Source organism: Lepidothrix coronata, unplaced genomic scaffold (genome assembly GCF_001604755.1).
Source record: "Lepidothrix coronata isolate B3197 unplaced genomic scaffold, Lepidothrix_coronata-1.0 Scaffold63, whole genome shotgun sequence".
Lineage (NCBI taxonomy): Eukaryota > Metazoa > Chordata > Aves > Passeriformes > Pipridae > Lepidothrix > Lepidothrix coronata.
The window spans coordinates 761111-785164 of NW_016690243.1; the positions used below are offsets into that span (position 1 = coordinate 761111).

At 41.5% G+C, this 24054-nt stretch overlaps 1 protein-coding gene across 4 annotated transcripts in view; it reads right to left on the bottom strand.

Annotated features, from left to right (window-relative positions):
• The window catches only part of MET (MET proto-oncogene, receptor tyrosine kinase), a 126913-nt gene that overhangs the window by 83513 nt on the left and 19346 nt on the right, over positions 1-24054 (bottom strand). Inside the window, exon 1 of one of the 4 annotated variants that reach the window (XM_017817890.1) lies at positions 7483-7511. The exons of 1 other annotated variant lie outside the window; for it this stretch is intronic. The gene's annotated coding sequence lies outside the window, so the exon portion shown is untranslated. Of the gene's footprint in view, positions 1-7056; positions 7104-7296; positions 7403-7482; positions 7512-24054 lie in introns of those variants that run through there. 2 more of the 4 variants (XM_017817889.1, XM_017817887.1) reach the window with 2 other exon arrangements.

Below are 24054 nucleotides of genomic sequence, written 5' to 3' on the forward strand. Positions count from 1 at the left end.
TTATCACCCAGGGAGCTCCACATTGGCTCACTACTTCACTGGAGCCCAATACTGTTTGCATTCTACCTGCTCTTTAAAATATTATTAATATTGCAATTGTATTTTTTTTATTGCATTTTTTGGTATTTGTAAGAATGATATCAAATACTGCGCATTAACAAGAAACATTTTCCACCAGGAAATATATTGGCCTCTAATCCAAAGAGCAAAAGCAATAAACCTAAAGAGTTTAAGCAAAGGTTTTACAGGACAGTAATATATAACATTTAAAATTAGTACCCACTTTCTAGAAGTAGACAGGAAAACTGCATGTAAGTCCAGTAATTCATTTAACATTTTCAATGACATTCGGAAAGGGCAATTAATCAACTTTTGACATGAATTCAACTACCAACACCTTTCATTGTCTTCAGCAAAGCTGCCTCTCTCTGCTTTTATCCTGCTTTCTCAGACCTAACTAACAGAATCTGGTATATTTGGATAAGAAGACACATGCCATGAAGACACATGAAAATGATATAATAATACCTATAACAGATACAGGGATATATAATAACAATAAATAAAAGGATCTGTAATTTCCATAACAGAAATCCTAACACAATTTTGACTCTGTAACAGTCTCAAAGATAGAGTAAAATTCGAGCCTGAGTTACCCCAGCATATGCCTAAGACAGACGAAGCTTGTGAAGTTATTTCAGTTTGTTCTTTTCTAGTCATGCTTTGGGACAACTCACAGATTTGGGACTTTTCTCAAAAACTGGGCTTACTTGGAAACTTGCTACTTTTATCCTCACGGGATCATCCATGATGTTGGTGTGTAGTGGGAAAGAAGCAAACCCCAATGCCTTAATAAAAATACCTCTGATGGTCCTGAAATTCTGTTAATTTAGTCTGGGTCAACCAATCCAAAAAGCACTCATTCACAATAAAGCTAAAGATAAAACAATAAAAAGTCATGTATATCTCTAGGCATTCATGTGGCACAATAGACCTCTATCAAGCTTAAAACCACACTAGCTGGAACAGTTTCAAAACAAAGTAAAAGAAACATGAGGTTCAGCATTCAGTGCAAACAAACTAAAAAATAAACAAAGAAACTAAAGAAATATTATCTCCTAAAATAAGTAAGTTTGGAATTCTAACTGTAAGTGGCAATTGTTTTCATCTCCTCATTAAACATGCTCAGAAAGGATTTGTTTCCACAAAATTTAGACCAAAATAAGTAGTTCCTGCAAGACTTAAGTTTTAGGTGGAAAAAGATACATCAACCTTTTATTGAAGTTGAAGAAGAGTAAATCCATTATACAAATACTCTGCAAACACACACCAAGGCAGAGCTAAACGCAGTGTCCATGAAGAGTCAGCGGCAAAAACTCCCAGAGGTAACCATGAGGCCACAGTCTTGCTCAGGGTTCCTACCAGACAAGCAGCACAACCACAAAAGGAGGTAAAAAAACCAGCTGCCTAAGACCCACATGTGTTGTAGGTCTGAGCCTTTGCAGTGGGCGATAGAAGGACTGGAATTCAGCTGAGGGCATGTTCTGCCAGATGTGGGCAGGGGTAACAGCTGGCAAAGCTGGGCCTGGGTGTAGAGATCCCACACTGGGCCCATGTGGCTCTCAGCCCTAAGAAATGCTCAGTGTAATCAGTCCATTAGTCCAGGTTTCTCCCAGTCCCAGACAGTTGTTTAAAATGAGCATCATTTGAAGCAAGCCAGAAACCTTTACAGTGTATTTCATAAATAACTGTAACTTTACTGCCTAAATTCATGGTGGTCCACCCCTGTTAACGCTTACAGGCAAAATGCCTTTCTAAGTCTCATAACATCAACTCTCCCCTCTGAAGGGGGTTCAGCTATGGCATGTAGGGTGCAGAGGCAAGCTGCAAGGTCACAAATCTACACACCTCAGATACCAAGAGGTAGGAGTATTATATATGCGTTATTTTTTGGTCATCTGCCCATACCTACACAGCTGAAAGCCCTTCAGGTATTGCATGCCATCCTCCTGCAGTTGGGCCCTCGCCTGGAGGCCACCTGTTTGGCCACTCTTTGCTCTATGAAGAGAAGCAGAAAATTTTATGGGACTCTCTTCAGTCACAATCGAAGCTACGAATCTAGCCATTATACAAAATAAATCATACATTTGGCAAATTTCATATCCTTATGCTGAAAGAAAATCTGCCTGAAGCCAAAATTCTCCTGTGTAGGAAGTGAACAACTTACATTGTATAAAATTGTCAATAAAAATTAATTACTTATTGCCTAAATCTAGCTGTCTTTATAACTGTGCCACCTCAATTAACTGAGTCTGCCTGTAGAAGGCCTGAGAGGCCCCTGTGCTTCATCATCAACTCCAGAATCATGCTATTTTGAAAATAAAAGACCTGTATCCTGTCCAAGAAATAAACTCTGGAGGTGACTTGCCATGTTGCCATTTTGGATTACAAAAAATACTCAGCCAACACACAGGGGAAGGCTTAATTCCAGCAAACACACACATAAACAGGAAATCTCTCTCCAGTCAGAAGGTATTTTTCCTTCGTACAATGGGGTTCAAAGATGTGTCATCATATAGTTTAAAACAATTGCTAAGGAACCTTACCATTTCCAATAGCTTAGGAATAGAGTTGGCTTCCACAGTTGAAAGCCTGTCCGAACTTGCATGGGAAGCACACAAACACTAACAAATATATGCTGGCTTAGGCCAATGCAGAGTTTTTAATCAATAATCATGTCAAGCTGGGGGACAGGGAGGGGAGGGAATCAATTTTCAGAAGGCAAATGGTAACAACTGTAGATTTAATCAAATTGCAGCTGCAATCCCTTACTATTCTCAATATTTTTGAAAGAAAGTAGCTCCATGGCAAAGAATGAATTTCAATAAATGTCACACACTTAGGTTTATTGCTGAATTTTTAAATTTATCAAGCTAGGTCACTGATCCTTCGCAAAAATGATACCCATACATGTCAAAAAGATTCTGATATTGTTTAGTTGGATAAACATCAAAATGAAGAAAATACAGTAGAGGAAAGCAACTTACATAAAAAATTGTTGTTTCTCCATGACTACAGTAAAAAAAGATATGCCAGTGTGACCCTTCAAAGAAAGGTTAAAGCTGCAATGCACACAACAAAATGGATTGCTATCAAATACCGTAGTGATGGCCACAGTGTGAACACTTGAGCAAAATGAAAATCTTCTGAAAGCATTTGGCAATTTTCCTTTCACATGCATTTGCAACCAAATTTATCATGAATTCAAACAAGAACCTTCTGGTGCCTTCCAAACAAAAGGACAATTGCATGTTCATTTTCTTGGGACAAGCAGAAGAGACTATCACGGAGCTGCACAAAAAAAGCAGTTTGTTTAAGTACTTTTGGCTTATTAAACATCTAAGCATTACAGAAACTCTTCTGTTATTGACACCTACTTGAAAAATTAAATGTTCTGTGGCACTGGCTTCCCTGGAGACTGGTGCGCTGGTGGGAAAGGCAGAGGAGAGGAGTTTCAGGCCATCCAGTGCTTCCCTGTTTGCACTGCATGCACCCTGTGCCTGGTTTACGTACACACAGCCTCTTCTTAAAATATAAGCACTATCAAATCCTTAAAATTTGAGGGTTATATACTCCTCAAATTCTTTATCTCCACTTCCATTTTCTACTCTCATATTTCATATACTCTGTTGCAACTTATTCAAGGAAAGTCCATCTGAGCCAAGGGGACTCAGTCACCATCCAGCCACATCAAGTGACTGAAAAAGATCACAGCGTGACTAAAAAGTCTCAGAACAGATCAAAAAACATTGCAATCTACTCATGAACACTGTTTCCTTCAAAGGAGTTACATCCTACACTAATTTGGTCTGTTAACTTTACCTCTCCTTTCTTTTTCTAATGTTTAAAATTGGAGGAAAAAAATACTTTATCTTCTTGTATACAACATCACAGTTTTCCTCAAGGCAAATAGCTTGGCAATTTGCTAGATTTGTTAATGCTAGAGGAAACAAGTTAGCACACATACCATGTGTTTGAATGCCTTTGGAAATTAGATTGAAACACTGATTTGATTTCCTAAAAGGTATCTTCAACAAGGCAAGGTTAGAGATTTGGAGAGTAATGAGAATTTGTGTGACTTCAAACAGCTCTACATAAAACAGACCTGATATTCTGGGGGGAAAAAGGTCACCTAATTATTCGTTTCCTGAAGGCCCTGTCTATACTACATTTCCCCTGGGTAAGAAAACTGATTTAAAAATGGCTTCTGCTAACATGCTTGCATCAGTTGCTATGTATGAGATATAGATTTTTAAAACCATTGCTAAAAAACCCACAACATTTTTCAAGAGAAAAACAGAAACCTTTCCGACTCAGCTGCAGCAAAGAGGTGCCCTCCACAGAGTCCTGCACAGAGCTGTGGCCCTGCCTCCTTGGCGATGGCATGCTGCTCAGGGCCACATGGCGTGACCATCAGTGGTATGTTGCATGGGCTTAATTTCCAGATACAACCTTTGCATAGGAGGCAAAAATCACAGGCAAAAATCTGCTGGCCACAACAGACAAGATGCACAGGTTGATAGCTCCGCTAAGGGTAACAGCCTAATGAAACATGAAATTGTGCCACTAGCTCAAAGGCCAGACGAGGTAGCAATAGGGAGGTGGAAACCCTGGACACAAGGGTTTCACAGACACCCACCACGAAGGTGTCATTGCCACCCAAAATCTTAGGAAGGTGTGTTTGAAGTTTCCTTTCACACACTGTAACCCATTCCTTCTCCTTTGCACCAAATAGATCCTTGTAACTTCCTACTGAGTTTTGTGTTTCTGTAGTTTCAGAGAAAACTATTCAGCTACCCTATCACTTCCTTGTTCAAGAAATGGTATGTAGTACTGAGAGAGCCCAAGCAGGATTTCCCTTATGCTAGATATTCCACAAACACAGATGGAGATGCAGAACCTCTCCTTGCTTTCTGCCTAAAGCAAAGAAAGTCTAGACACATCCCCACCACAAAGCAATCGTGGTACAAAGCAGATCACCCAGTGCTCTGGGACTCCACTGCTGCAGCTCTGGCTCTCTGGCTATCCCAGCACAGCATGCTGCCGGCATCAGGTTCCCTTTGCGGCGGTGAAGGCAAGGTTGCTTGCTGCTCTTGTACTACAGCCAGCTGTGCCAGTTAGTCTCTGGAGTTCTGGAAGCCAGATTTGGGAGGCAGCAGGCTTTGGATTTCTCATCTGAGCTGAAAAATACAGAGCAGGCACTTGCAGATCATGTAAGAATAAAAGTAGGTGGGTTGGCCCCCTCAGTTGCATTGGACCAGCTGGAAGAGGCTAAAGATCATCAGCTGAGGTACCAGAAAACCATAAATACAGGAAAATCAGCTTGAGAAAGGCAGTCCTGGGAGGACAACATTTGCCACTCAGTTTTGCATTCATAAGCCTTTCATTGAACCTCTGCTGAATTTTGGCTTTCTGGCTGCCTTGCCCTGACTCAGTGAGCTCCCATCCATTTCCACCAGAGCAAACGACCTCTACAAACCATTCTCCAGCCACAACATGTGCAATTTAGTTTACCAATAAAGAATCCCTCTGCAGTGGTTACCCTTTGAAGAGAAAAAAAAAAAAAGAAAAGAAAAGCCTTACATGATAATAAAGAAAGACAATTCATTCCCTCTCCACCAAAAAGGCACAGAAGTTGAGTCTCTTTTCTATAAATAATGAATCTTTTACAAAATATTCCATTTTCCAAATGATTCAGTTTGTATTAGAAGACAGTTAGAAGAAGAATCATACAGTGCTGAAGAAGGATTAGGGCACAAAGAACAAGCAATACAGTCATTCTCTAAGTTACTTTGTTTTCAACATGCAGCTCCTGCCAAAGGCTAGCTTTTTGCTCTCACAGTGTATGATCTGTAAACATTTAACCAGCTCTCTGAGAAACATGTGAGACACTTTATCTTGCATGATTATGAATCCAAACCTCTCAGATCTCAAAAAAAAAAAAAAGAAAAAAAAGAAGAAAAAGAGACAATAAAAAAGAGACACTGTCCTCTTTTTTGATGTTGGATAATGTAAAAAGCACCTGTAGGATGAAAGCAAATGAACTACCACACAAGGCACAGGTTCTTAGGGAAAGCATGCACTGCAGCTTGAATAACCCCCTGCGGATTACACATGCACAGTTTGCTAAACAACACTGCTACTTGATTATTAATACCTATTTTAAGATGTACGTGCAAAACTTAATTTCTAAGGAGTGCATTCAGTATTTATAAAAACAAAGACCATCTAATTTAATGCTTACATGGAAACCGTGGTGGAATGCCATTATATGGAGCAAATTGTTTATCATTTGCAGCAAATTCTGCTTTAAAAAATGAAGAAAAAAAAAAGGGGGAAAAAACCAGCCAAATCGCATGGAAGACTGTGAACGCCACACAACCATAAAGTACACATGCCTAGCTTGGGGAATCCTGCAGGCTCACCCCGAGACCTGCGCCTCACGGAAGACGGCCGGACCGGCCACCACAAACCCACACCTTAGGGCCACCGAGCTGGAACTTCCAGGCTGCGCTGCCGGACGCTGCTCCGCCGCAAGCCCCGGCCCGCGAAGCGGGGAGGGGCGAGGAGGGCAGCGGCTCAGCCCGCGGCCAAGGGGTCGCTGCGGACGGCATCCCGGGAAGCGCTGCCCGCTCTACCCGCGGAGCTCAGCCCGGGAAGCGCTGCCCGCCCTGCCCTGCCCTGCCCTGCCCTGCCCGCGGCAGCGACGTCGCGGGCGTCCCCGGGTGCGAGCGCCCCGCGGAGCCCGGCCGGGCAGGGGCGAGCCGGCGCCGCAGCCCCGCACGGCGCTTACCTGCCCCGCGGAGCCCGGCCCGGCGCGGAGCTCGCCTGCCCCGGGCAGGGCAGCACGGGCGGCCGCGGGCGCCGCCGCGCTCCCGCGAAGTTCCCGGGCGGGGCACAACATAGCACCGTGCCCGTCCTTCCCCCGCTCCCGGCTCATCTCGCTCCCCGCGTCGCCCTGCTCGCCCCGTCCTCCCCGCGGCTGCCGGTCCTTACCGGAGCAGAGCGGAGCGGGCTGCGCGCCGGCACCGCCGCCGGAGGGGCGAGCGCTGCTCCCCGGCGGGTTGGGCTGGGCTGGGCTGGGCTGGGCTGGCTCCGCAGTCCTCGACCGGCAGCCGGCCCAGCCCGGGCGGGCGGGGCAGAGCGGGGCGCAGCCCGGCGCACCTCCGCAGCCCCGCGGTGCTCTGCCGCTCCCCTTCGCCTCGCAGATTCACCCTCCCCCCGGCCCCGCGCTACCTGGAGGCGCGCCCCGGCGGGCAGGGGCGTCCTTCTGTCCCGCACGACACCTGGGCTGCGGGGCGGCTCTGCGCGCCTTTCCCTCCGGTGCCTCCGCCGCGCTCGTGGCGGCTCCCAGCGGTAAATCAGCCGGTCCCCGCGCTCCCTCCGCCCCTCCGGCGCGGTCCTGACCTGCTTGTGACTCACCACATCCCAGGAACCCGGGTGCGCGGCGGGGGAAAGGAGGAAGGGGGCGCCTTCTTCCCTCCCTCCGTCTCCCCTCCTTCCTTTCCCCCATCCCTCTCGATCAGGCGCCCCTAGCCCGCGGGCAGGAGGGATGGCTGCCGCTCCCCAGACGGGGAAAACCGCTAGGGGACACTTGCTAAACCTTATCGTGCACCGGGGCCAAGTGGGTACCGGTAGTGTGCAGGCACAGCTTCCTGCTGTGCTCCTGGCCGCTGGGCACCCGCCGTCAGGTGTCAGCGCTTGACTGATGCTAAAGCCTTACCCTGAGAGGTCAAGATATAGGTACCTGCAGACTTGTCTCTGGACCCCCCAAGTTGTGTAGTAGTGAACAAATTTAGCCCATACTGCTCCATCATGTCAGTGATGACTGTGCTCTGAATGTCTGTCCACAGACATTGAAGTAAATGACCTCAGTTCACAAGGCTGTCAAATAGCTCTCTCTCCCCATATATGCTTCCTACAGGGTACTAAACTGCAGAGGTTGGGGTTTCTCCTTCACAAGGTTTGCAAAACAGATGGTGACTTCATCTTTCGGAGGTGCTGAGAAACTGAGTCATAAGCAATGCAACCCATGCAACGTTCACTTGTGGAGCTACTGAGGGACTGCAAGTCTCAACACTGGGGCCTGCACAAAAGGATCCATCCTTTTTCTGGTAACAAGTTTCAGCAGCTACTGATTTAAACCAGATTTTAAGTGAAAGGCTCCATATTCCAATAGAAGTTATTGGAGACATCCCTTTTTCCTTTGCTTGCTTCCTTTTTTGGCCCCAACTCTGCTCCCCTTAATCATACCATTTAAACGGATGAATGTTTTTCATGAGTAAAGTACAAGGAACTGTAAGAAACACTGCCCAGTTTCATGATTAACCATGGGAAAAATGTCAGACCTTACACAAAACATTTTGAAAGGAACATTAAATAGAGTATTGTATTTGCTTTAGGCCTTGGATGTCACCATGATGTGTATATAGACAAAGCTGTACATCGGAAAAAAATGTTTTTAAAAAGCAGTTAGCCAGCCTTCTGCTAATCTTCAGCAGCATCATTTTCACAGTCTCCTCTTTCCTATGGGCTTTTTGCAACTAGTGATGAAGACATCTAATCTAGCTACAAGCTGATTCTTTGCAAAAACAACTGTGTGATTGAGGGCAGCCTGCCCCTCCACTTTCCCTCACAAGGAAGTTGTAGACTGCAATGAGGTGTCCCCTCAGTCTCCTCCAGGCTGAAAGGCCAAGTGACCTCAGATGCTCCTCATATGGCTTCGCCTCTAGGCCCTCCACCACCTTCATAGCCATCCTTTGGACACTCCCTAATAGTTTTATATCTTCCTTATATCGTGGTGCCCAAAACTGCACACAGTACTTGAGGTAATGCTGCATATTCAATTTACCATTGACCAGACCCCCAAGTCCTTTTCTGCAATGCTGTTCTCCAACCTTTTGTTCCCTAGTCTGTACATGCATCCAGGGTTGCCCCGTCCCAGGTGCAGAATCCAGCACTTCTCTTTGTTAAACGTCATGAGTGATCTGATCTCATTTCTTTAAAGTCCCTGGAAATCTGTCCATTTACTTCAGTGACCTTTACTTCAGTTAATACTCAGCGATAGTTAGAAAAGGAAGACTGGGAAGCAGCACACACAGTGCCAGGGAAAAGTGTGGTTGCAGTTAGATTGTACTGCTCACTGGGCTTAGTGATCAGTCAATCAGCATGCATCCATACAGTCACACCAGATTTAGAAGAATCTCGCTTATTAATTTTGAAAAAAAAGTGATAAAGAAAAAGATTTCAATCTGGAGTTCATCCTAAGGACAGCCCCTCATGTTACCTGTTTTTAGTCTGCTCCTGGGTTCCCCATGCACCTGCCTGGGCAGAACAGCTAGAGCCCCGGCTGTTATCAGTGGGACAGCCTGTGCTATTCTAAAGCTAACAAACAGATTGTCACTAACATAAAAAGGAGAAACAGATGTTTCCTTTCCATTTTGACCATGCTGATGCCATGTTATTTTAGGTTAGCTGTATGAGACAGTGACACTGCAGTGGGGCTTTGATAATCCTCAGATACTCCTTTCACCATTCTTGTAGTGAAATGTGTGCATCACGAACAACTTCTCAGAGGTTTGAAACACCTCTAAGGTGCAGATGTGAGTGAAAAAGAAACTATGACCTACTTATTTATCATCCTGGGTTTTTCATAAGTTTTCCTCACTTCTCTCTCCTGTCCAGAAAAAAGCTGGTTCTCTGCACTCTGGCATAAGTATGATGGTGTGGCACATTTTAGAAAGCTGACGGCACTGGAAAAAACAATTCAAAAGTGTGAAGGAGAGTCTGTCAGAGTGATCTATTCAGTAAGAGAACTGGAACGCACCAGGGAGTGTATTGGCACATGTTTTCCAGCCCTAACGTGTTTCGAGATAGGAAGCTGATGAGCAAACACTATCACATTTCCAAGAATACAAACATACAGTTAGAAAAATGAATTGCAAGGCTGTACTGAAGTTAAACTTTCAAATGTAAACATGAGGAAGGAAAACACAGGACAATTTTTATTTCTGTGCATTGGCATCCCCAACACACTAAGGCTCCCAGTTCAGTCTTATAGGTTTCATTGTGACTTGTATTCAGAAACTTGGAAATTATTTATCATAACTACACATAGCAAAATGAAGTCCATACACCTAGGTACCCAGTTTTTACTTAATTTCAGTAAGGAGAATATATTTCAATATATCTGTAGATCTGGATCTAACCACCTTTTTTAAACGTTCAGAATCAAACATGAATCTACTGTGCATTCCTGCAGAACTACACTCTACTGTATGGCACCACAGCTATATGGTACCATCAGGGATTTATGCTTTATCTTCTGCTGCAGTCATTCACACCTTTGGGAGCAGATATAAAATGCAAATGTCATTGTGAGACTCCAGAGACTTCAGGCTTAGCAGGGCTTACTCATGAGTAAATGATTTCAGAAGGAGCAAGACAGCAGAAAGGAATTAATTTAATGCTTAAGAACACACAAGACAAAGATCTCCAGACCTGAGCTTAGTAGTGGTGGGTATCAGGTACCCTCCTGCCACAGTAGACTGACAGTAGCTCAGTCTGAGTCTCCCTGGAGGTTGGTAGACAAAAAAAGAGCCTTAGATGAACCCACCCGACCCAACTGCCTCACAGACCAGTGATCCAAAGGGAAAATTAGAGTGCAACAGCCTGCTGGGGTAATGTGTAGCTGTATTTCCTTCAGACCCTTGTTTACTGGAAGGCAGCGTGGCTGCAAATGCTAGGGGCAGTTCAGGGAAGAGGATGTGCCTGAGGCACATTTCCCTGTGACTACTTTGTCCTTCAAGTCACTCTGACATGATCTGCCTTTCAGTGTCTTTCATGGGCTCAAAAAGCATGTGGTGGACAAAGAGACTGTGTTGACTGGGTGATTGGGGTCTGGAGAAAGCATGCCCATGGTGGTTGTCTGCCTCTCAGGAAACCAGGCTAAATATCACAATTGAAACTTAGATCTGTAGATTCCAGAGATTTGATCATCACTGTGTTTTATGGCATTATCTAGGCATTTATTAACTACACCCGTAGATTCTGCAAACTAAATAAGCACTTTCTGTTTGTTTGCAAGAGGGTCACCAATGTCACCAGAAGAAATTTTAGCCTATGACTGGAGGTTGCAAAAGTCCCTTCCAAAGCCAGAAACAGAAGTCCAGAGTTAGAAGTCCTAATCTCTAACCACTAGGCTACCCTAGGCTGTTCTCTATTTGTATGGAAAACCACATTGTAACCAAAGGTGTTTCTAGCCACTGAACTGTGGATGATAGGTTATTTCTGAGCAAAGGGAAGGCCTTTGTTTAACTTCATGGGGGTTTTATCCTTTTTGTCTTTTTGCTTGTAAATGAACACCACAATTGAGCGATTCCAAAATGCAAATAGTACAGGCATCAACTAAATGTAATACTTGAAAATGGAGGAAAATATGTATGAAGTCTGGATTGCCATGGGTCTGTGTCCCTGTTGTGTCAGCCCCCTGGAACCTTGGTGATCACGTGGGAAGCTGGTACATGAAGTTCAGGAATCCAGCAAAAATTATCTCTCAAAAGAACAAAGATTAGCTTACAGACAGATTAGTTCTTCAAATCCATCTGCCATGCAGTAACGTGAGTGCTCATGCTGCAAAAGGAGGAGGTCAGAAACCAAGGAGGAGGGTGGGCTTGTAGCAGCCAAGATTTATGTTGGCTTAAAGAGGGGGGCATCTCACCCTCTGGAGCGCAGTGGGGGAACTGGGGTGAGATGGTGTGGATTGCAGCACTGCTTCCCATTTTAGCCTCGCCTTCTTTCCTAATGCTGTTGAAATATGTTAAATATCCAAATCCCTCTGAACATACAAAACCCGGAAATCATTTCAGGAGTGGAAAGCTCAACAGTCTTTATGATTTTATGTTCATGTCCCCAAAACTGATAGAAATACAGTAGCCCTTGGTGCATTCACTGAGCTCACACAGCAGCAGCAAAGGCTTTCAGCACACACTGTAGAGAACTTATCTAGCACAACTCATCATGAACTGCTTCAAGCAAAGCACAGTGACAAAACCCAAACCCAGTATCATATACGTGCCACTTTGGCACAGTAGGTTTGTTTGTATAACTGCAAATGAACCTGCTGATATTAAAAAATCAAATATTTACAAAGTAAGGAAATTGCTGTATACTATATTCATATGTTCACTGGTATTGCACATTCAGTTAAAATATGTTAACTCTTTCTTGACTTTTTTTTCCAGTAAATTTTAAATTAATTCCACCACCCAGCCCCCTTACTTTGACTGCAAACATGCTGCATTTGTTTTGTAGTAAAATCGCTCAGATTTTGGTATTTCTAGGATCATTTTTGGACCAAGGGCTAGAAGTTTCCAGAAGACTCTTTTCAGTCCTATTCCTGTGATTCAGATGCAACCTTTTTTTCCCCCTTCAGTTTGCTGTTTGTATTTACAAAAGGCATAGCATCCAGATCTTTGAAAATAGAAAATCTGCCTACTTAAAAGCACAGGGACAATCCTGCCTCCAGCTATATGTTCACCTGGTGAGTAGGGGAAGGGTGTGACTGTGCTAACACACGTGAGCATGCGTGAACAAACGCAGTCCTGATTCAGCCTACTTTTGGAGGACATAAGCTTCGCTAGAGATAACCAGACCTGAAGTTAAGCACATACCTAAGTTAGATGATGCTGAGTGACACAGGCATTTGCAACCTGATTTCTGCAGTTGTGTTCATCACTGCAGGTCATGACACAGCTCCACAGTTGCCATTTGCACAAGTATGACTGTTGGTGAGCTCCTGTGCGTTGAAAGAGAACCATCACTTTCAGATTTCTCCTTAGTCTGAAAGCATCTCAGGATGCTACTGCTTAAGGTAATGCTGCTATAAGCAGTATCTCCAAGAAGTGAAATAGCTTTGAGGAAAAAAGCTCCTTTGTTTTCTGCTTACATGCATTTATAGCATTTTGCCTGTTTTCAGGTTAACTCAAAGATTTTTTTCCTCAATAATTTTTTCAACATGTTTGAGAGAGGAAAGCCCTTTAAAGACAGAAATTATCTGTGTAAAACTTCCATAAAATGCCAGAGAATATAGAAAATATTAGATTATGTATCAATCTATATTTTTTTGGCTCAATGTTGACGAGGCATCAAGTGGAAAGAAAGGAAAGGTATTGCGGAATGTGTTTGGTAATGAAATCAATTGCATACACAAGTGCTTGCAGACTTGGGAGCTTGTGTCTTAGCTCTCTGTAACTACCGAAGTGGAGGTCTTTGGCAAAACCTCAGACTGCTATAGTTTATAGTGGGACTTTGCTTGACATGTTTAGTTTTGGAGAACTGTGTCTAGGTTTTGTCATTTTTTCACCACCTCTAGGGTCTTATACACAGAATTAATTATTTGTTGATTTGGAAAACCTGGTCCTTTATGCACATATGAGTGTGTAAACTTTGTCTTCTATGTGTCCTTCAGGAAGAAAACCATAGATCTAAAAACTCATAGTAGGTTTTTTTACTTAATGTCAATAAATATGAGGTGTTTCTCAGATGTAGTTTAGATTGTGTTACATTTTATGTACAGTACCTATTCTGATACATTTTTAAAGATAAAGAAAGGTATTCTGTGACCAAGCCAACTTATTGTAGGTCAGGCTTGGATTTAGTTCATTATCATTAAAGAATCTGCATTTTTAAGTTAGCTTTAGAATAACATATTTGATTCTGTAAATGATGTAAGTATATGGTATTTGCCAAAAACTGTGTTTCATAAGGCTGGCTTAGGATACAGCCCAACTCATAAGAATCTTGATAGGAGATTATTCCTTTCAATAACTTTCACTATATAATTAGACACATGTGCTGATTATGAATCTAATACTGTGGAGAATGAAGTCAACGTTAAAATTCCATTATTTTAAATTAGGCAGGAGCACACCCATAATGTGTTGCCAGGAAATATTTGTGCCCTTAACATCTATACTGATAGCAGTATGTTTCTTCACAAGAAAAAAGGAAAATATCAGACTGTCCTTGTTCTACTATTAAAATTTTGTCATTTGTACTCGTTTGGTAGCTAATAACAATCCTGTGTAACATCCAGGGAGAAGGCATATTTAAACATACCAGCAAGTACTCAGGTGAGTTTAAAGTTTAACTTTGAGTTTGGGAACATTTTCAAATCAAACGAAACAAGGAATTTCTAGGAAATACTGAGCCAAACCAAAAGGGATTACTTCATCATTGTAATTTTATGTTCCTCTTTCCTCCGTCCGCTGAGAGATTTTTAACAAAGGCAAAATTCAAAGTTAAAATGTGGGTTTTGTAAGAACACCTTCATGATTTTGGTCACTTTCATAGATTTCATTTTATCTCTAAGGAGGATCAAAAGCACCCCACTGAGAACTGGGCAGCAGGAAAGAGGGCACCAGTAGGAGAAAACCCATCTGGCTCAGGAGATTTAGCCATATAATGAGTACATCAGAAGTCAGAGACTGGAAGTTGGTGCTTTTTTTCAAATTAAGTTGTGGTACTCACTCTGCCTACCTGCCCAACCTGCTGTGGAGAGCTGGGGAAGGCTCAGGCATTGTGCACTGGTGTTCACTGGGCTCAGTGGTAGCTTTGAATCTCTGCCAGTCTCTCATAGATATGGTGACTGTGTCTGCCCTCCATTTGGCAGGGGTGTTTTTAATAGCATGCTCATTATACAGAAATATTTTCATTTGACAGACGATTTAAATGATCCTATAAAAGCTGCAATTACCATCAGGACAAATCCAGCTCTGATTGACTCCCACGTTTGCTCCCAAAGTTTGACTCCGAACTAAGAGTTAAGGAAGATTTTACCTGTTTTTATTCTTTTTACATATGCTCTTCCCTCTTATCGCTGTCTCCCATGCCATCATACTGATGAACATCTCAAACTGCTGCTGTCTTAATCTTCCCAAAAATCACTGTTGAGGAGTACTATTAGCTTCATTTTACTGATGGGGGACTGAGGAACAGTCTTGTCTAAGGTAAGATAGGAAGAAAACCTCTAGAGAAGCTGAGGGAGGAAAGTAAGTCCAATGGAGAATTATCTTTTTGATGGTCCAAAAATCCTAAAGGAAACAGGTATATTTTTAATGCCTGAATACGTCAGGGAGGTAAGCCTCATGTGAAAACCAAATGAAAATAACAACTTTGAAATTGGGACCCTGAGCTATGACACTAATTCTGAAAATAGTCCTTTAGCCAATACTGTGTTGTTAATCTAGTAATTTACATGCTTTTATGGCTGCTCACATAACTGCTTGTTTGTGAAATCCAGTGATTTTTGTCTGCGACCATTTCTTAAGAAACAGGGAAGAAATCAGAGTTTTTTGGATCATTTGTCTTGAGCATCCTGGTCACTAGATGAAGGAGGTCACCTTGGTCAAGCCAGCTTGTGCAGTCACCTGGCCTCTTGGAAGCATCCAGGTCACTTCGGCCTGTCTTCTCAGTGCCCTGAGAAATAGAGGAACAGTGCTGCAAAACTCTCAGAAGCTACACTGAGGGCAGTGATGGAATGGTCATTTGTTAGGGGCTTTCAATTTCCTCTGAATGTGCAAACTAGACAGATCTTTTACATCTTAAAGTAGCTTCTAATGCTTTTCTGAGAGCTAAAATATATTGCAAACATTTTGCTGGTATGTGTTAGTGCTCTTTAATGACAATAATGATGTAATAACTGTTAACATTATCTTAGAAGGCTGTGATGTGTCTCATTGCACACATCCTATTGGCATTAATCAGGGGACAAGCCTAATCTCAATCCAAACATGTCAAGGGAGTGGCTGGGGTGGAGGTGTGACTGGAGATAAAAAAGAAAAGGCTGCTGCTTTCTAGGGAGCAAAGGAAGATCTTCAACCCCATCACCCCTCTGTGGGGTGGCCTCTGTGTCAGAGGTAGGTTTGCCTCTTCTCTCAGCCATTCCTCTCACCCAGGCAAGACCCAGCTCTCTTCATGTGCCTTGTGAGATGCCCAAGGTAGGAATCTTTTCAGTCTGGTCTCCTTTTATAGTAAACAGCAGCACAGAGAAAAAGCTCTGAGAATTTACATCAATGCGTCTAAAATATCAGTCACTTTATTTTTCTGCATATGCTACATTCAAGATGCAGGACATCTAACGCTTCCTATCTGGGTCTCAGTTATAGACAGGTAGTCAGACAAGAAGAGCCCAGCTTTTTTTTGCCTGGAGTGCTATGAGGGAAGCACCCAGGCAAATGCAAAAGATGGAATTTTCAAAACCAATTAATTTAGATCAAGTCCCAATGGAAATATTCCTGCTAAGTTATCTCCAGTGTTGTGCAAGAGATTTTGAAGCAGGTCGTTTTACTTTCAAGGAAGAAAGCAGATAAAATCCACAAATAGAAAAATAAAAACCCAACACTTACCCATCTCCTAAATTTCTTGATTCAAGTTTTCTGGTTTTTTTGGTTTTTTTTTCCTCATTATGAAAGGTAACATTAGACCCCACTGTCGAGTTCTGTCTTTTTAAGATTAAAGATGCAGCAAAATGTACAGGGATAATTTCACTGTTGTGGTAATTTACTGTTTCATTAAAGTTTCACTAAATGTATGGCTAATGAGGTACCCTTGGACTCCTGATCTACTTCTGCCACAGTAGTTTTGAAGATAGTTCTTAAATGGACACCAAGAGATTGCAGACATTTTGGCTCATTGAGCACCTTGTTTCTCTTCTGCTGTTCATATCCTGGCAGTGCCATTAGTCTGATCAACATTTGCTTTATGTGGAACAGGTTGCTATTTCTAAATTTGAACGTTTCCAATAAGGGATTTCCTAATCAAACCTTGATATGTTTTTACTAGACTGAGTGTAAAACACAGATGCCTCTGTCCTGGGTGGGAAGCCACCTCTGTGCCTTTTGGAGGGGATCAAAATGGGTTCTGCCTGATCCCCCTGCCCAGTCTTAGAGCTTGGTGCCACTGCTCTGAACAGCTACAGGTGGGTTTGAAAGGCCACAAAGATCTCACTCAGAACCTGTACTTTAGAGACAGGCTAGGTGTGAGCATCTGGAGGTAGGTCTGAGGTGGCGGCATGCCTCGGGCTTGCAAAAGGACACAGGTGTCTTAACCAGGTTTGACCTGATCTGCTGGAGATGGGAGATGTTTACAGAGAAGCTGAAAGACTGACTGAAGCAGAGGGGTAAAGTGTGTCTTGCGTATGCTGAGACTCACTTTAGATACCTGTTTCCTGACCTGGCTGCTGGTATCAATTACACCTCCACACAGTGTGGCTGAGTAACCAGCTCACACGTGGACACCTGCAAGAAGGCACCTCCAGGCGGTTGCCTTCATCACACATCTTAGTTGGGAATGGCAAAAGAGCTGGGATCGTGGCTGAGATGTTACGTGTGGGCAAGATTATCCCAGGAAAGAGACCAGAGAAAGGGATTAAGAGAGAGAACCATGGGGAGAGCTGGAGAAGGAGAAGCAGAGATCGTATTGAGGAGTGGTCAGGAGACAAGGAAGAAGTACAGTCACAAACATGAGTTTTAAAGAAGAGGACATAGCTGCCATGGATATGGAGCCTAACCAGTTTTTTGGAAGGCAGTGACAGGCTGAGCTGGCCAACTGTGCAGCTCTTTCCTAGGTGGCTAGGAAATCCCAGTGCCAGCTCTGCTGCTAGCAGCTCCATTTGTGTATTCACGGCCCCACATTCCTGGTGTTTATTGAAGGGCTTGCTAGAATAAGGGAGGAAAGCTCATGTTGGATGCAGAAAAGATTGAAATTGACATTCTGAGTTTAAATAGGATTATACTAATTAATCATCCTCCTGGGAATCTGACAGATCCTGACGGATGCGATCTATCCAATCACATTAATCTTCTCAATGTGATGGCAGCTCTGCATGGGCCACCCGACTCCACTCATCACAGAGCCAGCAGCTGGGGCCATGGCCACAACCCCAACCCTCGGGACAGAGCAAACCAGCCGGCAAGCAGCCTCACAGCGGGTGTAAAGGCAATGGCAGCCAGGGAATTCAAAGGAAACCACTTGCTAAATTCTGCATGACCTTTTCCTTCATTTACAATGGGGATGTGGTGTTTCCTGGGGAAGACTAGAATAGGACAAGGGTATTTCTCCCTTTAGATATTCTTAGTAGTTCTGCATTCTCAGTATTTTTAAAAACATAATACAGATTTATTTCCATGAACGTAGGGATATATTTTATGTTTTATCTTCTAGATAAGGAGCTTGTTATTAAAGAGGTCTGATATAAGCAAAAATAGGCCTAACATTTAGTACTTTGGCTACATAATAAAGTCAGTGTTTTCTAAATAAAAATGAAATGGGGAGAAATTGCCATTTGTTTTGTATTTTATTTTTACCACCGTAAATGAAAGTATGTTTGGAAGACTGGCTGATGTGTGATGTTCTGATTTCTGTGCAGTATATGATCACATCTGAATTCAGCATCCTTCACAAGCCTCTGTAAACACCACAGCACTGAACACCCAAGACCATGACAGATGCCTCGCAGGAAGCCAGCTCCATATCTTTACACAACAGTTTCTACCTTTTCTTAGGAAAATAATTTCTCATGGACAGGTTTTGGAAATGAAGGAGATGTCTCAAATAGTTCCCCAATATAAATATCACAATGATACATAAATATTTTAAAAGAATAGTAATGTTTTAGGGTGTGATACTAAGAAAACTATGATACTGCCACCTCGTGGATTCTGAGATAATATCTTGATCATATTTTATCATCATTATTTACATAGTGGCATAAAGATATCTTGCACTTCATGCCCAAATAATAGCTCATTTCTTATCACAGAATTTTGAAATATAGAAGCCATATTTTTGTAAACATTTAAACTTCTACTGATATAAATGAGCATCTTACTATGTAAGCAACTCCATAAGTTAAGTTCCTAACACTTACTTTCTCTTTGAAACTTATGAGACATTCTCACATAAACAGTGTAGTAGTCAAAACTTGACAATTCTTTCCTCTATAGCATCCACAAAAGCTAATGCTGAATTGAGATGTAGTGATACTTGCAAATTGTGCCTGGAATTTAATTTTTCTTGAGTTGTTGAAGGATGCTATTACAGGGAAGGAAAGACTTCTCCATATGTAATTGTTCATTATAATATAAACTGAATTTCATAATTCATCTCTGAGAAAGTCTGTGGTATGTGCATCTGAGAAGTCCTTTCACCTGTGGTCTTCTGGTATATAAATAATGTGGGGTCTGAAGCACCCTATTCTGTTGGACCAAATGAATCAAGAAAAAGTGAAAAAAGCAAAAGGATTTCTTTTTTTCCTGAAGGATTTGAACCATTCCTTCAGCATAGTATCAGTGACTGCTAATGAGTCAAGGTATGAGAGAAAAAAACCTAACATATTATGGGAACTTCAGTGCTGTCCTTGCTTTTTGAGTTTACCATGAACAGCACCAGGATCCCAAATCCCATACATGTGGGAGCCAATATTTGAAGCAGAGCTTTTGTAAAACATTACTGCAGTTTGATGTGCAGCATGAATCCATTCTGAGACCAAACTGTTGGCAGCTGTAATAACCAGTGATATCAATATTTGTATCAAGGCAGCTCTTCCCTTTAGGGGAATGAAAAATAGCACTTCTGCATATTTAAAATCAGCTATGAAGACATTTGTGAAAAAAGAGCTGTTGTGCTGTACAAAGACAAAGCAGAAGCTAGGGGCAGGACCTTAAACCCCTAAAATAAACAATGCCTGAAGACCGCTGTAGTAGAAAAACTGGAAAACAGACACCATTGCTGAAATAAACTCCATTATGGTTCATATTTAAGGCTAGACAGTGATTCATGCTGTTTCACTAAACTCAGCATGCTGCAAAAGGCACTTGAAATAATTAACACTTAGAATTAAACTACTTAGATTTCCCATCATCAAACATTTAACTTTCTGCAATTCCCTCTGCAGCTGTGATTTATTTGCATTTATTATTTTCTCTGTTTACCAGTTTTCAGTTGCTTTTTAAGTTGCTCATACTTCCTTCTTCTTTAAGTCTGAACACTGGCTTATTGTTTTGCCTTTAGCTCTTGCATCTTACTCATACTCACACTTCTGCTGGCTAATTAAAAAAATGCATTGCATCAAATATGGTCTTCAAATAGCTGAAAGGAGTTTTCTGTTTATTTAGTTTTATCACTACTTTCACCTTACTTGTTATTCATAACAGGCATACTCATTACTGCAGTTTGATTGTTTAATATTGGCAAAAGTATCACTGAATATATTTTTACTATTTGTCTTACAAATAGACCCCAACATTTTGTTTATATAAGGTGTAAGTAAAAACACATGTGAAGAGGAAGTCTCATTATATCCAAAGCTTGTATCAAGAAATACAGATCAGAGTCCTTAATATGACAAAGTTACTGAATTTGTGGAGACAAAGGCCTGATAGATAACTTGAGAAGAATGGTCCTGGGAAATACTGGAATATTTACCATCTTTGACAAAATGCACTTTGAAATTATGGTTACACTGGGAAACTTTATAAAGTATTTGTAGCCGTATGAATGAAGGAAAGAACCAAGGAGAGACACTGACTATATTAAGTGTATAAAAATTGCTACATTGGACAGGACAGAAGTCCAAGAAACCCATCAAACTATGAGAGTCACCCACAACTTATATTTGGGGAAGAAGCACAAGGCAAACATACAAGGACGTTTTTTCACTCGTTTCCAACACTCTGCATCTAGAAGTTTTACTGAGCCAGTTGCTGATTCCACAGGCTTTTGTTTCATTTATCTTCATGGACATTTCTGCCATTCGTTTCCCCTGCCATATTTTGTACTTGCATGTACTTGCATATACATCTGGCATTCATTGTCATCTGCCAATGAGTTCCACCATTTAACTAGAATCAGTGTGGAAAAAAAACTCCAACACTTCCTCCTGTACATTTTATCCTTTCTGCTTTGTTTTGTTTGTTTCGTTCTCCTGTATTTTTAGAAATACTGAATATTTTTCCCCTACATTTTTTTCTCTGTGATAATTTAATTTCTTTGTACCACTTACATTTTCTCCTCTTTGTTGCTTTTCTAATTTGGCAAATCCTAATCAATTTAATGTCTTTTTTGAACATCATCCTTGTCAGTGTATTCAAAACCTTTTTCTAGTTCCACTGTTTTAATGTCAGTCCCAGAAGCCCATGAAAGCAAATCCTTTCCAAACCAACAAGCTTTTCTTAATACTAATACGATGTTTCAGATTTTGAGAATGTACAAATTTCTTTTGGAATATATTTCTATTTAAAACTAGCCTGAGAGTTGGTCACTCAGGTGTCAGAAGCCAAATTAACGCAAGCTGGGTGTGAACTGCACACCCACATGTGCACAATTATTTCTTCATTATTTTTAAAATTTATTGCATGCATTTGACTGTGCAATTCCTAGCCCTTATGTTTTCCCAGTCAATTTGGGGAAAAGCTGTTTATCCCTCAGGGGATATGATGGGAAAATACTCGCAGACTACCAGATTTTGACTGAGTTAGTCAGCATCCTCGCTGCAAAATACTGTCTTAGAAAAAAAAAAACCAAAACAGGTCTAACTGCAGGCTTCAGTCGGATAATTTACTTGCTCTCAAGGTACTTCCAAAGGAATTCTTTTTGTTTCTGTGTGTAGGTGGACTTGAGGGTTAAAATTTGAATAAGAGCTTTGGTTTATACTGCTGTGGCTTCACAGGATATTCTGGTGAACATTTTTGCTAACCTTCTGAAAATGCTGCTATTATTACCCTTCCTGTGATTGGTATTTGTTGAAATAGTTAATAGTGAGAAGATTTCCCAGAGCATGCTTGGATTAAAACCTCGAATAATGACAAAAGACACTGGTCAACACCTCTTAGAGCAGGGGGCTCAGAAGCTGACATAAGCCCCCAAATTTTGTTGATGAGCTGCTTTTCACAGAGCTCATCACCTCAGAATTCAAAACATAAAGCTCAAGCTTCTGTATAATTGCTGAAAATTAAATTCACCTCACCTAATTTTGAAAGTGTGAAAGTCTGGTATGTAATGTCAACTACTCAAATACTCTCTGTAGTCAATGAGGAGGAGAGGATCTATCTGGAGAGCGACGGTTCTTCAGACTCCACTTTTAGCATGTCCTCATCAGAAAGTTTGCATTGTTGCTTGGTGAATCCCATCTTGAGAGCCACCATGGAGTGATACTCATAAGGGAAACAAACTTACTTGGAAAGAGAACAGCAGATAAGGAACCTAAGGGGAAACCTGATGGATAACCTAGTCAGTCCCATTATTCTCCTCCAGGCAGCTGGAATCAGCTTGTAACTGCACTTCTCAGTCTATGTGAAAAATCTAGGAGTGGAATGATGGTCATTATTCAAAGTCTTAAAAAAGGTACATCCCCAAAAGATGTTAATTTAAAAGATAAGTTATCAATGGTCTTCAGAGAGCAGATATCAAACAGCATTCATGGCCCTGCTGTCTTGCAGCTTCAGCTGTCCTGTGGCATTTTTCAGAATGGCATGTATTTACTTTCCAGCAGCTCTGTGGGTGGATGCATGGACCTGTGCTCTGGTGTGGCTGAGTTCAGAGGCAGGATGAAATGAGGTGCCAATACCAGTAACCTCAGAAGGCTCCACGTTTTTTCCTTCATTACCTTCCCCCAGGGGCACACCTTACAAGTGTGGTTCAGGTTTTGTGCAGGGAGAGGAGGCTGTGTGGCTGTGCTGCAAGGTGAGGTGTCATGATACATGAAATGGTGTGGGGTTGACTTCTCTTTTGGGCAGTGGCCCTGTGTCTCAAGGCTGACCCCCAGAACTGCAAAATAGAAATATACCAGTTAATGTAACACTTCACATAAACTGAAAAGGCTACTACAATATTTCAGATAGTGGAAAGGTACTATGAAAGTGTGTTTGGAAGTAAGATGATAGCATAAATTCCAGAAAAAAGTTAATGGGCAAAAATACAGAAGGAAACTAAGAAAAGAAATAAAACACTGCAGGCAAAAGTGAAAGTCAAACCAAACTTCAGTAGCCGTGAGAATATTTTGAATCTTACAACTATAATTAACTATTTGAAGAGGTACAATGCTTCTTATGAAAGGAGGACTTATATGATTAGGTATACATAAAAATAGTTTGTTTGTGATCAATTATTGGGCTTTAAACAGGATTTTGGAGAAACCTGTAGAGTTGGAAATCATTTTGGAAGTGCATTAGATGCATTTTGCATCACAAAGTCAGCTACATGGTTTTTGTTATACATTGCAATATTTACTTTTAGAAAGAAAGATTTTTTAATTAGAATAAATAGAATCCTTAAAAAATAAGTTTTGAGGAACTAATTGGCAAATTTTTTTACTTACCTTTTCATATAGAAATAAGTATTTTCTGAAGGAAAATATACGTTCTTCCAAGTCAACTTTTTTGATTTTCCAGAAAGAGTATTGCTTTCTACAAGGATTACTCAAATACTATGAGTACCTTGAACTTATCATTGCTCCTTTTTTTATTTAGACTAAATATTAATTGACTTTGACTGCTTGAAAGAAACATTAGAGTATAAGAATAAGAGTGATTTCACTAGATTGCTGCTTAAGTAATCTGGCTTTGCATGTGAAGACCAGAGAACCTCTTACATTATACAGATACGTAATCTAACCCTGGCTATTATTTGTTGACTTTTTGTAAAGCTAAAATTCTGGTTAAGTTTCAGCTGTAGCAATGCAGTAAAATTCATGGATAAGAATTTTTCTGCTTGACTATCCTGTCTTGGTTTTTACAGAAGCATTTTTCTTTTTACTTCAAGAAGGATGAGAAGTGAACATGGATTATTTCAGGCAGTCATAGCCTAAGAAGTTTAGAAATTTGAGTTATTTATAATCTTGATTCAGGGAGGGATTGTTTAAAATTTTACTCCCTGAAGCAATGTCAGTGTAAGTATGAACTCATCTTTCTTTATGAAGATAATTACATTCTTCCTAAC